This window comes from Elgaria multicarinata, chromosome 16 (assembly GCF_023053635.1).
Source record: "Elgaria multicarinata webbii isolate HBS135686 ecotype San Diego chromosome 16, rElgMul1.1.pri, whole genome shotgun sequence".
Lineage (NCBI taxonomy): Eukaryota > Metazoa > Chordata > Lepidosauria > Squamata > Anguidae > Elgaria > Elgaria multicarinata.
In genome coordinates, this window is record NC_086186.1 from 23465545 (window position 1) to 23479987 (window position 14443).

Sequence of the window (14443 nt, forward strand, 5' to 3'; positions counted from 1 at the left end):
GGGGAGAGCCCACAACCTCCCTAGGTCATTGGTTCCATTGTTGTACTGCTCTAACAGTCAGGAAGTTTTTCCTGATGTCCATCTGGAATCTGGCTTCCTGTAACTTGAGCCCATTCTGTGTCCTGCACTTTAGGATGATCGAGAAGAGATCCTGACCCTCCTCTGTGTGACAACCTTTCAAGTATTTGAAGAGTGCTATCATATCTCCCCTCAATCTTCTCTTCTCCAGGCTAAACATGCCCAGTTCTTTCAGTCTCTCTTCATAGGGCTTTGTTTCCAGACCCCTGATCATCCTGGTTGCCCTCCTCTGAACCCCTCCAGCTTGTCTGCATCCTTCCTGAAGTGTGGTGCCCAGAACCGGACACAATACTCAAGATGAGGCCTAACCATGGCCAAATAGAGGGGAACCAGTACCTTGTGATATTTAGAAGCTATACTGCTATTAATACATCCCAAAATAGCATTTGCGTTTTTTGCAGCCACATCGCACTGTTGGCTCATATTCAGCTTGTGATCTACAACAATTCCAATATCCTTCTCGTTTGTATTATTGCTGAGCTAAGTATCCCCCAGCTTGTAACTGTGCATTTGGTTTCTTTTTCCTAGGAGTAGAACTTGGCATTACTCCCTATTAAATTTCATTCTGTTGTTTTCAGCCTAGTGCTCCAGCCTATCAAGATCACTTTCAAGTTTATTTTGTTCTTCCAGGGTATTAGCTATCCCACCCAATTTTATTATTATTCTGCTCATAACGTAGTAGAAATGTACGATATTGGTTCCAAAAATGGGTTGTCCAAGTTGCAAAAATAAACAAGATATTGTGTGTGTGTGTGCGCGCCAGGACAGGAGATTGTGCATGTATACCAAAAACAGCTTTTAAATCAACCTGGAAGTAAAGGTTTGAAGGTATTGATAAAATGAATGTTTCGGGCTGAAACACAAGTCTGTACACAGGAGTAGAAGCCAGTATTTAAGCTCCAGAGTGAAAATTGGATAGGTTTGGGGGTTGTAAAGGATAAGCCATCAGTTGGATGATATGCTTCCTGCCCAAAATTTGTACTTGCCATCTGAGACCTTGTTATATATGTTCCTGTCTCCTAGAGAGTTGACATTGGGCGGTACTCGTAAGAGAGTCTTTTGTGGAACAGCACCACAGTGCCTGGCCTATTCCTTAGATGGCTGTTAAACTATTAAAACTCCAAGCTTTTAATAGTTAGTGACATTCTCTGTTTTTATCATTAATCCCTAGTTTTAAAGTTTGTTTTATGTTTCATTATTATTATTATTATTTATTTATATAGCACCATCAATGTACATGGTGCTGTACAGATTACACAGTAAATAGCAAGACCCTGCCGCATAGGCTTACAATCTAATAAAGTTGTAGTAAACAATAAGGAGGGAAAGAGAATGCAAACAGGCACAGGGAAGTGTAAACAGGCACCGGGTAGGGTGAGGCTAACAGTATAGAGTCAGAACAAACTCAATATTTAAAAGCTATAGGGAAAAGAAAAGTTTTTAGCTGAGTTTTAAAAGCTGTGATTGAGTTGGTAGTTCTCAAGTGTTCTGGAAGAGCGTTCCAGGCGTAAGGGGCAGCAGAAGAAAAAGACGGAGCCGAGTAAGGGAAGTGGAGGTCCTTGGGCAGGCGAGAAGCATGGCATCAGAGGAGCGGAGAGCACGAGCGGGGCAATAGTGTGAGATGAGAGAGGAGAGATAGGCAGGAGCTAGACCGTGAAGAGCTTTGAAGGTCAGCAGGAGAAGTTTATATTGGATTCTGGAGTGAATTGGAAGCCAATGAAGAGATTTCAGAAGTGGAGTGACATGGTCAGAGCGGCGGGCCAAGAAGATGATCTTAGCGGCAGAGTGGTGGACAGAGACCAGCGGACTGATGTGAGACAAAGGAAGACCAGAGAGAAGAAGGTTGCAGTAGTCCAACCGTGAAATAACCAGTGCGTGAACGAGAGTCTTGGCAGAAGAGACAGACAAAAATGGTCGAATCCTGGCAATATTATACAGGAAGAAACGACAGGATTTAGCTACTGCCTCGATATGAGGAATAAAGGAGAGTGAGGAATCAAATATAAAGCCAAGACTACGAGCTTCCTTGACCGGAGTAAGCGTGACATCGTTGACAGTAAGAGAGAATGAGAGGTGAGGAGAAGGTTTAGGAGGAAAAACAAGCAGTTCAGTTTTTGCCATATTAAGTTTCAAGCGACGATGAAGCAGCCAGGCTGAGATATCTGAGAGACATGCCGAGATACGATCGCGGACATCAGGAGAAAGTTCCGGAGATGAGAGATATAATTGTGTATCATCGGCATACAGGTGATATTGGAGGATATTTCAGTACTTTTATATATTTTAAACATTGTATTTTTACTGTAGATCGCCTTGAACACTCATTGAGTGCAGGAGGTGGTAGCATTTTCTTTGAAGAAACTGGATTCTTGTATTTATGCCTGGGTGGGGAACATATAAAATTGTAAGGACAGCAGTCTTCAAATATCTCAAGGGCTGACAAGGCAGAAGATGAAGCAAATTTCTTCTCTGTTGCTCTGGAGGGCAGGACTAGAACCAATGGGTGGAAATGGAACATCAGGATAAATTCTAACTGTAAGAGTTGTTTGACAGTCGAACAATCTGCTTCGGGAGGTGGTGGGAACTCCTTCCCTGGAGGTGTTTAAGCAGAGGTAGAATGGCCATCTGTCAAGGATGCTATATATGCATTCTACATTGAGCAGGGCTGGACTAGATGACCTTCAAGAGCCTTTCAGCTATGATTCTTATGAATAGGTGCAGAGATGCTGTTATAACCTTAGAACACAATTTCACACGTGAGCTCATTTAGACAAAAAAGGCAAAGCTCTTTTTTAGAAATGAGAACATGCCATGTTAGAATAGGGTGACCTAGCTCACCAATGACACAAACAGATGAATTATAAGAGTTTTGATTCCTGCACGCTTAGGAGGGAAAGCAGCTGATGTAAACCCCTCCTAAGTGTTGTGCTGCAGAGCACTCTGCATCAGAGAACATTACGGCCGTTCCTGTTTGCTCAAGAGAAATGGCAGAGTGACCTGAAATTACAGTAAGCTTTGCTCTGAACTCACAAGCACATCACCTCTCTGTTTACTGCCATCAGCCAGGCTATCGCTGCACCTTTGTTTGGGTGTCTGGCTGCTGATGGCGGTGCAGCTGTGCCGTACAGCATACGCACACACGCACGCACGCCCACACCCAGTTCATGTTCGCACGCAAAATGCTGCAGTCAGGCAGCAGTCTCTGAGCATGTATTGAACAAAGCCAGCAAAATATGGAGGCGAGGAGGGGCAAACATGCAATCTATCAATAACCAGGGTGATTTATTGTGTTTCAAACCGCCTCAAAATGAGATGAATTCACAGAAAGGTTTGCAGCAGGCTAATTAAGAATCCCAACCCTCTTTCCCTCGGGAGGATGGTGGCATTTAGCCCCAACGATTGCAATACAACATATCCTGCTTTGGCAATTGCTTCACATGGTAATTGCCACGTGGGGAGCTACTAATGAAGTAATTTCCAAATTGAGTGCCAGGTTTCTCTTGCAGGTTTCTCTTTCCCCCTTGCATGCCGCAAGAGGAAAGCTAGTATGCCAGAGAAATAAATTAAACAAACAGAGGCTGCCCGTCCACAGAAGAGAGGATGTTTGTTGTCTTCCTGCATGATTCACTGCTCTGGCCTAGGTTTCATCCGATCCACCTCCACCGGGGGAGCAGGTAATACTGCCATGCTTCTGAATGAAGCTGACTGGAGTTTTCAAGGCAGAGATGCCACAAAATCACTCTCAACAGGAATTGGCAGTTGCTTTTGTTTTCCTATGATCAGGCGCCTCGCTCAGAACAAGTTACACACACACACACACACACACCAGGATGTGTGTGTGGGTAACCTTGATGGTGGCTGGTTTTTAATGTCATAAACTTGCCTAATATTCATTAAAATGCTGAAAAGTTGCGTTCCTTCGCCTTCAGATTGCTTCCGATGGAGATGCTTTGCAGACTCGCTTTGGGTTACAAAAAAAGAGAGTGGAGGCTTGAGTGGCAGCAACTACGACTGCTAGAAGAAAGTTAGCACAACTGCAGCCCAAATACAGAAATATTGAGGGGAGGCTGGGTGGGGTGCAGCGGGGGTTGGGGTTGGCAGAGAGAGATGCGAGACGTATTAAAAGCAACAGAAAAGCGGCAGCTAAAAATAACGCGGTTAGTGGAACTTTTGTATCACTAATTCCGTTCAGGGGGGAAGTCTTTGTAAATCGAACAAGCAAAAGCATATCGGGTGATATTGAACTACGACAATACTTTTCAGGATATTTTCTAGAGGTATTTCTGGCCAGTGGCGGGCAACAGATTGTGAGTAGGGAAAAGACTGAGAGCACCATCCAGAAACTGACAGCCCAAAAGGTCGTGGGGAACAACTGCAGATCAGACAGGTAACTGACCAAGTAATGACCCCCTATCCAGTGACAAGCAGGTGCCCTCCAACCTATTAAGATTCTCCATCTTTCAACAACTCTAAATAGCACGGCATTCCACCCTGAGCTAATAGACCCCTCCGTAAAAGCACCACGGGTTTTTCTGCAGTGTTCCACCGTGTGCCCGAAAGGAATGTGCCACCACAGGGCCCCTGTGACTTTAGGTGCTGACAACTATGAGTCTGAGATTATACTGTGTGTTGAAACAACCTTCCTATATACCCCGAGCAAGTTTTCAACCACAACAAAAACACCAAAGATCAACCAGATAAGCTGCTCTTTTTAGAATGCCACTGCCTAATACCAAAGAAATGTTTAGCGAACCCTTTTGCTCCCAGGCAACACAGAGCATCCTGTTCTCCTATCCCACAGAAAAAGCAGTTAAGACACAAGGCTGCAAGTTCTAGCAAGCAGAACAAAGCCCTCACCTGTGACCCCCCTAAGCTAAACAGGCTGGTCCAGATAATTGGCTACCCACATTCAGGGCCTATTCATCAAGGGGCCGAAGTTTGTATGACTGTAGCACAGGAACGGGCAACTTCTGGTCCTCCAGATGTTGTTGCAATGTGGACTGCAACTCTCACCGTTGGATATGCTGGCTAGGACCAATGAAAGTGGCAGTCCGACATCACCTGGAGGGCCTCAAATGGGCTACACCTGCACGACGGACTTTTGAGGCCAACATAAGTGTTGCTCAAGAGGGGAGCCCAGCTTGGAAAGGGAACTTGACAAGTCCAGAAGCTCCTGTTGAGTTGAGGCATGCCAGATAGCAGCTCAGCAACTAGGTGTGAAGAAGACCATCCGCTGCGAGGCATTTAACTCCTGGCTCTGTCTGACCCATGTGCTCTACCCCATGATAGTAAGGGGGTTGTAGCTCAGTGGTAGCGCACATGCGTTGAATGCTGACGGTCCCAGATTTGATCTCCCGGCATCTCCAGGCAGGACTTGAAAAACTCCTGCCTGGAAGCCATTGCTGCCAGTCAGTGTTGACAATACTGAGCTATTCATTTATTTATTTATTACATTTTTATACCGCCCAATAGCCGAAGCTCTCTGGGCGGTTCACAAAAATTAAAACCACAATAAAACAGCCAACAGGTTGAAAGCACAATTACAAAATACAGTATAAAAAGCACAACCAGGATAAAACCACACAGCAAAATTGATATAAGATTAAAATACAGAGTTAAAACAGTAAGATTTAAATTTAGGTTAAAATTAAGTGTTAAAATATTGAGAGAATAAAAAGGTCTTCAGCTGGGGACGAAAGCAGTACAGTGTAGGCGCCAGGCGGACCTCTCTGGAGAGCTCATTCCACAACCGGGGTGCCACAGCAGAGAAAGCCCTCCTTCTAGTAGCTAGATGGGCAAAGGGTCTGGTTCAGTGTAAGGTGTGCTCCAAAGTTGTTAGAAGATGCTAACAGTATCCTCTTGCTCAGAAGGGTGCTCCAACCTGGCTTGCAAGCATGCAATGTTGCTAGTTCCTCTTTGTCTAGGTTATTAGCTTGGCCTTTTCTGGCTCAAGACTCATTTCTTCCTTTCGCAAGAAAGTTTTTCCTTCCGTTTGAAGAGTAGCCCCTCTCCATCCACTTCAGGCATTTAAAAAGGGTGTGGGTGGGTGTTCGACTGTGTTGAAGTTTACACTTGGCTTTCCTTGTCTGATAATGGAGGGTGCCCCTTTTTGTCAAGGTGTAGCAAACCCCCCATCCCCCTCTCTTTGAATGACCCCCTTACAGATAGCACATTCTTGCCTGCTGTTAATGTGTAACTTCAACTCTCTCTCAACCTGCTGATGCCTTTCTCCCTTTTGGAATCGGGCTTTGTTGTAACCCCTCCTCAAATGCCTTAACTCACAGCTTTCTCCAACCTGGTGCTCTCCAGATCTGTTGGAGTAGAACTCCTATCATGCTGTCTAGGAATGATGGTTGTTGTGTCTCAACACAGCTTGCCTTACCATAAACATCTCTCCACTTGTTGGCTTTCATCTAACATGAAAGGCAAGGATTCCAGCATTTGGACCCAGTTGGGCGCTCGCTAGCCAAGAGCAAATTTTATCTAGCTGGAGTCTACCAGGTTGTCCTGCCCTTTGTCCATCTAGATCAGTATTGTCAACACTGACTGGCAGCAATGGCTCTCCAGGCAGGAGTTTTTCAAGTCCTGCCTGGAGATGTCAGGGGATCAAATCTGGGACCAGCATTTGAGCTACTGCAAATCCTGAATGGGTATTGTCTAGCATCCCATTAGGCTTAGTTGGTCCTTTGTCAGCCCTCCTTTTCAGTACTACATTGTACCTATTCCCTTGGCTCAATAATTTTGCTCTATGGCCATGGCTAGACCAGGCCTATATCCCAGGATCGTCCCAGGATCACCTCTGTGCATCCAAATGACACACAGGGGATCCCGGGAGCAGGCAGGGATGACCTCTCCATTTGCCTGGGATAATCCTTAGGTCTAACTAAGGCCTAAGTCTAGTGTGTGTGTGTGTGTGTGTGTGTGTGTGTGTGTGTGTGTGTATTTTGGAGTGGCAGTGGAGAATGGGGATATATATGGGGCTGTTCACACAACACATTAACCCACACTCTGTAATTGAGTGTGCGTTGTTTTTGAACCGTGGGTTGTTTGTTGAGCTGGGGTTAGCATATTATCTGAACCAGGGCATTTTCCTCCGGATGGCTTGTTGCCCAGCCTAAACAATCCAGCAACAAACCATAAATTCTCAAGGAGTCTTTGAGGATTAGCAAGCCTGTGGAAAATGTCCTGGGTTTAGACAACACACCAATCCGTGGTTCAACAACAGTCCACACTCAACCACTGAGAGTGGGTTAGCATGTCATGTGAATGCAGTCTATATGTACTCGTATGAACTCTCTAATTTGGACTGGACTGGAATATTGGCTATTTTCTTATAATTACATTTTTAATTTATTAACAGCAATTTAAAACTATTAAAAACAAGAACATTAAAAACAGGAGAACATTAAAACATTGCCTTTCCTGCATGAATTGCTTTATTGCGGTACCCTGTACCTAATTGGTGACATTGGCTGAGTTTGGTCGATTTCATTCATTTATTCATTTCATGTTTATACTGCTCAATAGCTAAAGGTCTCTGAGCAATTCACAAAAATATAACCTCAAAATACAACATAATAAAACACAATATAAAATCTTTAACATAATAAACACAAATTAAAAACAATTTAGAACAGCTAAAATGGTTGCAATAAGATAGCCAGACCTGATAAAACAATAAGCATGTTGTAAAAGCCCCATCATATGCTGTCATCATATCTCTGCTTAATAATCCAAGAGCTGCACAAATGATTTTTCCGCCTATTTTTCCAGCCCTGCCTTTGCACAAGCCACAATTAAACCAAGAAGTCTCTGACTGTGGTTTCCTGTTTTATATCCAAAATGGGAAACTATAGCTACTACCTTCAGAACAAAGCGGGATGTTAAACCAACTTTGCATTGTGGTTTAAGAATTTCACTTGTTCTGACGCTGGTAAACATAGTTTTCTAGTTTGGAAAAATGGGAAACTTTGGTTAGAGACTTCCGAATTGCATTGCAGTGCACCCCAAATGCAGTACAGGCAAAAAGTTCGTTTGCATCTTGGCTTACTCAATAAATAAAATCCTGGGTATTTCCTGTTAAGCATAGTGACTGAGCAGGTCAGTAAACACCAGAGAAAAACAAAGAAGAGATACCTTTGTTTGTTTTGCCCAAAATTGAAGGTACTTTTGTTTCAACAAGCTTTTAATGTGTAACACCTAGTTTTATTGCTGCCAGTTTTAAGGTGCAATAAAGCTTCCGTTTAGCTTTTTGTGTTTTGTTTTTAAGTGTACGTTGCTTATAGAAATTGTTGTAGTTTTATTGATTATTAGAAGGTTATTGATTATGGTTACAGTGCATGGCTCTGTGAGTACATTTAGTAGAAAAGTGGACTGTAATTGTTGATTTTTATTTAGCGACCTAAACCGACTAGAACCTAGCTGTGGCTTGTTCATGTTAACAGGGATGCAGATATAAAGGGGATGCTGGCCATCTTTGTGCCTGTTCTGAGATGAAAAGTACTAAAATCACCCCTCGCCTTCTTTATTAAGCAAGTAGATTTGGGTAAGGAACATGCCTATATGGGTTGGTTGCCAAAGTTTTGGGTGAAGTTGTTCAGTACAACAGTGCAGTAGAAGGCCACTTTTCTTGCATTTTAATTTATCGCTATCTCAATGAAGCATTAAGGTTAGTTTGCATAGTGATACATTACAAATATAATTGTTGGAGCTAAATCTCTGAAACATACACACTGAACATGAAAATATCCTTATGGCATCTAAGGGTCTTTCATAAGTGTTACAGATTTCTTTTCAGCTCTATCTGTAATAAATAATGCTTTTTATTTACGCCTATTGCTTGACAGTTGATGGGCATAGCTATTTATTTATTTATTTATGATGTTTATGTACTGCTGAATATAATGCAATTTCTCAGCGGTTCACAATATTAAAATACAATATTAAACACATGATGTTAAACACATCCAACTACAGTACAAAATCTAGAAGCCTTAAAACTGGAGTGGTAAAATGGCTTACATTTTTCTCCCATAGAGTTCAATGGGACTTACTCTTTTGGAAGTGCACATAGGATTACAGTTTAGGTACACTTCGGATTACACTTTATAACTCCTTAGAAATCAGATGTTGTAGGGAAGTATTGAAAGACCTTGCTGGAGGCATACACTCATGTTTTACCTCATGGTAAGGATGGCAGATTGGGAGGGTTCGCACATAAAGATAACCCAGAGTTTAGACAACCCAGAGTTTACAACCCAGTAACAATGGATTCTCTGTCTGGTTTCCTCATGGTTAATGTGTGGACCAAGTGTGTGTGTGTGGACACAGAGCTATGCTTGGGACTGATTGAGCCAGGAATTTCACTGGTAGCCTTCAACAAGGCATTTTCTCCCAGCTTAAGCTACCTCACAAGGTTGTTGTAAGGCTTAATCGTAGTTCTGAGCTCCTTGGAGGAAGCAAGATACAAATATTCTATCCCTCTTTCTTTCTTTCTTTCTTTCTTTCTTTCTTTCTTTCTTTCCTCCAAGGAATTAAATGTCCCCGAACTGTTCCCACATGACAAATTACTCCTGCGGAGTTTGGAATGAACAGATACTTGATTTGCATATGTAACACCCGCCCTCCTGCCCTCCTGCCTACACCTTTTTCAGTGCATGATGATTAGCTTCTTTGAATTAACTTAAGAGGCTTCTAATTAAATATGGCTTTTATTATGGGGATGTTAACTCTTCTCCCCCCTCCCCTCCCACCCCGGGGGAAGATATCACCGCCCAAGTTGAGATGTATCATAGGAAAATTATTATTTTCCCTAATTTTAGAGCACTGGAATTATAGTTCTTACTCATGTGTTGGACTCTCCTGTTTAAAATAAACACACCAGGCAGAACTTGGCCCAAGACATTTTTGGTGGCTGAGGTAGGAAGTCTGGATGGTGGCAAACATGCCTGATCAGATCAGTGTCCTCCTACATAGAACATAGGAAGCTGCTGTATACTGAGCTAGACGGTTGACTCATCTAGCCCAGTATTGTCAACACTGACTGGCAGCAGCTCTCCAGGGTTTAGAAAGGGTTTTTTCCTGTCCGACCTGGAGATACGGGGGTGGGGATTAAGCCTTTGACCTTCTTCATGCAAAGCAGGTACTCTATCACTGAGCCACGGGTCTTTCCATTTGAGCTTTTTTGGTGTATCCACTATGGTGTTAGACCACTACGATCTTCAAGGGAGGCCTTGTTTGCAACTTCCCGTAGAGTCCCATCTGGCATTCTAAAATAAATAAATAAAATAATATGAGCCAAGCCTGGTTTGGAGCTGTTTGTGTGTCTGCTTAAGGACGACTGGTACACAGTTATAGTTACTAGCTTTTAACTGTTCTGGAATTATATAGAGCCTGTAGCTAATTTGCTACCAGCTATATGATTTCTGAAGTGTGCAACGATTAAGCTTTTACTGTGGGATTCGCTCCCATTAAAAAAAAAAAAGTCTTACTGGTGTCCTGTGGCAGAATGCCAGAGTGTGTGCTTGAAGAATCAGGCCCACGATGTAATGGTAGCTTACTCTAGGTGAAAAGCCTCCGGTCCATCCATGATGCCTGGTTTCATTCACTTTATTAAATAAATTGGAGGCCAATGTGGGTTAAGTGCCTAACCGTGTGAAAAAAACGCTCCAAAGGAAGTCAGGAAGTGGGTAAGCATGAAGTTCTTCTTTTGAGAACTGGCAGCCAAATGGGTTTGCCAGAACAGAGAAATTAAAACACTTGGACGACTTCACGAAGTCTCTAGTAGTAGTGGCTAAAGTACATAGATGGAGTTGTTGTTGTTGTTGTTGTTGTTGTAAAAAAATGTTTGGCAACCAAAACAGACATGTGGGGGTGGCATGCTACTATTATATTCATTATTATAATATTTCCTTATGCTTTGTAAATTACTTCTGGTAACCATTTAATAGCAATGTGGAAGATCTGTCCTTGCAAATATGACTCTCTTTTTTAATGAACTTCTGCTTTGTCTTCTGCACCTTGTTCTTGGGTAGGAAACCTTTCCCAGCCCCAGCATTAAACTGAGCATGCTGATGCAGCAGCCTGTTTTGAATCTTAGTCCCTTTAGCATGCATGTTGGACTTATCGATTCTGACCCTGTCCGGACATAACGGCTGCGTTGGGCGACAATTTGAGGGCCACTTCCGGTTTCATGGGACAACCTACGATTGCAGTATTCAGAGGTTGTTTCTGTGATGTCCGAACAGAGTACTTAGGGGTGTTTGTGAGTTCAACAACCCCAAGTTTAACCCATGGTTTGCAGTTAAGGACTGCAATAAATAATTGGAGTAATGGGAAGGTAAATGAGGCTTAATTACCTTCCTGTGAACAACAAAAAAAGTGTTTCTTAGGTCAGTAACAGTGGTAAGGAAAATACTCCCTTAAACTTTTGAGCTTTCTCTTTATTTTCCTCCCTTCCTTTTATACCTTGCATTTCTTTCCCAGTGGAAACATTCCAAAGCCTCAAACTCTACATTTATCAGCAATAGATCCTTACTTTGCTTGTTGCAGTTACACTGACCAGGAGGCATTGTCACTTCAGTCCAGTGAATTGCCCACCATCTGCAAAGGAACGGATTTTTGAAATGCAAATCTGTTGGGGTTTTTTGGATGCCTTTTTAAATTGCCTAAAAAGCTACTTCCCCTCTCCCCCCCCCCCTTCGTTTGGGGGTGGTCTTTGAAATGGGGTGGCATTTTAAGCTGTTTGTAGGTTTTAGGGGGGATTAAGAATGTTGGCAGGGACAGAGATTCCAGGAATTCCTTAACCTTGGCTCCTTTTAATTCCCCCCCTTACCTTACTGTTTAGCTGGTAGAGTAAGCAGCAAATGGGCAAATAAATACCAAATAAATAAATAAATAAATGCTAATGCGATAAAGTAGGTAGAAACTGTTTTGCCTTTTAAATTGCAGAGGCATCCAGCCATTTACAAGGAGCAGTGTTTACTAGGAAGATGAAAAACAAAACTGAAGATAGATTGAATTGGATTTACTGGGTTTTGTTCATAGGACACACTGGCTTTTGGTACCAGCCAGGTAGAATTGGTTGCATGCATTAGCACAATTCTGGGGGAGCTTAAGAAGCAAAGAATACATAGCATTGGGTATAGGGTTCATGTTTAAGCACCTGCACTTTAATTTAAACAAGAGCAAATTTGTAGCCTTTATATTTGCTGATACGGTTCATATTGTGAGGTCAGTGCCTGGTCAATCTTAGGAGCCAACAGAATGGCTGGATATTTAGGGCTTCCTACAGTCAGAGGGATATTTTCTGCTTCGGACATTGCCCTTCACGGAAGGTTGTTCCTGTTGTACCATAAGTTTTTATAAATCTAGGCATTGTAATTTATATATTTCCTCTCCCACCAAGGAAAGACCATTGGTGTTGGTTTGGAGACAATGAAAAGGGAAGAGGATTTAGGATTAAATCAATTGCCGCCTAGTATGTGCTATAGATAGTCACGAAATAGCGCAGTTTGTTCAGGGACAGCTTTGCTACCTGTAAATAGAAAATAATCCAAGAGAGAAACTGCCCTGCCGTGCAAATTTTGTAAATAAAGGAGCTTTGCCGGTGAACGTTCCTGATATGTTAGTACCTCTCCCACCCTTTCTTTGGTGGGAATGTTGATGTTGTGATCAAAGTCAGGTGGTAAAATATGGTACCTGTAGGAAGTTCTGTAACCTTCCCCCTTTTTGTGATTATGCTTCAAAGAGTTTTTCTATTTTTTTAAAGAAGTACGAAGGTTGCTCATTTCAAACAAAACTTCCTTCACATTTTACAGTGTTGGCAAGCTGCATAAAAACAAAAACATTATGTTGTCAATGAAATGAGTTACACTTGATTTACTTGCAGTTTGCATGGGGTGTTTTTGAAATAATGAATCCTTTTTTCTTCTTTTAGTTTCTGCCCATCATGGGCGACTACTGCCCATGTTAAAAGGAAGGGTGGGGTGTGACACTTGTGCAAACCGTCTCCAGCATGTTGTAGCTTAGCCGATGGAGACAACTCACTTTAGTGTCTTGGGACAAACAGGCTTTGCTTGTCACAGTGTACTGTACACACTACTGTTCCACAGCTGCTTCTGGAGCCAAACAGGTCTGGCAGCATCTTGAAACATTATCGAAACCTGGCAACTGTCTGTACCAGAAGTGAAGAGAGCATACGCACCACAAAAAGCAATTCCTCCTTTTTTCAAAACGCCTTTGCTTCTACTTTCTGAAAACTATTGTCCCATCTTCAGCCAGATTCTTTCTGCCTCCAGCAAAGGAAAAGAGGCATGGATTTAATACTAGGATGGGTGAGAAATTTGCTCCATTAAGTTGTTGTTGTTATTGATTTATCCAATTTGTACCGCCCAGAACTGAATGTTGGCTCAAAAGTAATTTTTGGTTGGAAATCTGTACATTTCTGACCTTAAAATGCATTCAGCAAAACACACACACACACAACATGCACACATTTGAAAAATGTGCAAAGAAAATTGTTTACATTTGAAAAATATGCACAAAAATGCATACATTTGCCAAATGTGTACAAAAATATGAGTTTCTACATGGGGGAACCTTGAACAGAACTGGGATAGAACAAGCTTGCTGCAAAAAGAAGAACCTTGACTAAATCAACATAGACAGAAATTCCTGCCCATAGTTCCCATTGCTCCTTGCTGCAGTAATTTACCAGGTTTGGATGACAGGCTGCAGCTGTTTATGGGTTAGTTAAGCTGTTATGAGCTGTGGCACCCCATTAGTGCCACGTTGCATGTGCAACCCATGCTTGGGGATTGCCATGTTGTGCGAACCTGGTAAGTGTGGGTTATGCTAGGGTTAAACATGACCCTAAACCAGATTATGGTTATGTGAGGGTTGTTTAACCCTCGCATAACCCACACTTGCCCAGTTCCCGTGGATCGGGGGATTGCATATTCAAAATGGCAGCCACACACACCGTAGCTTCACTGTGGGTTAACAAGCACAAGGTTAAATAAATAACCCCTGGTCATGCATGCAGCATTATTGTCTAGGTCCCTGTTTGGTCATGGCGTAGAACTTTGTCTGATGTCACCCATCTCTTTGCTTTCTTCCTTTGCGCCCTTGTAACTTGAAAAAGTGAGTTCTTCTGTTGCAAAATGAAACCATCCAATCCACCCAAGAAGGAATACTCGGTCCGTCTCCTAGTTCAAACATATAAAGGCTTTGAGGCGCATGAAAAAGGAACAGGAAAAAACCCTCTTAGAGAAAGCATTCCCAAAAACATACCAGGCCAAGATGGCTTCTAAATGACTGCTCATCTTTTGCATCCACACGCCTCCACCTTTTTTGCCGGCATAAA

The 14443-nt window shown here is 42.6% G+C and overlaps 1 protein-coding gene across 1 annotated transcript in view; it reads left to right on the forward strand.

Annotated features, from left to right (window-relative positions):
* IGF1R (insulin like growth factor 1 receptor) overlaps positions 1–14443 on the forward strand; it is a 205339-nt gene that overhangs the window by 64030 nt on the left and 126866 nt on the right. The window lies entirely within an intron of this gene.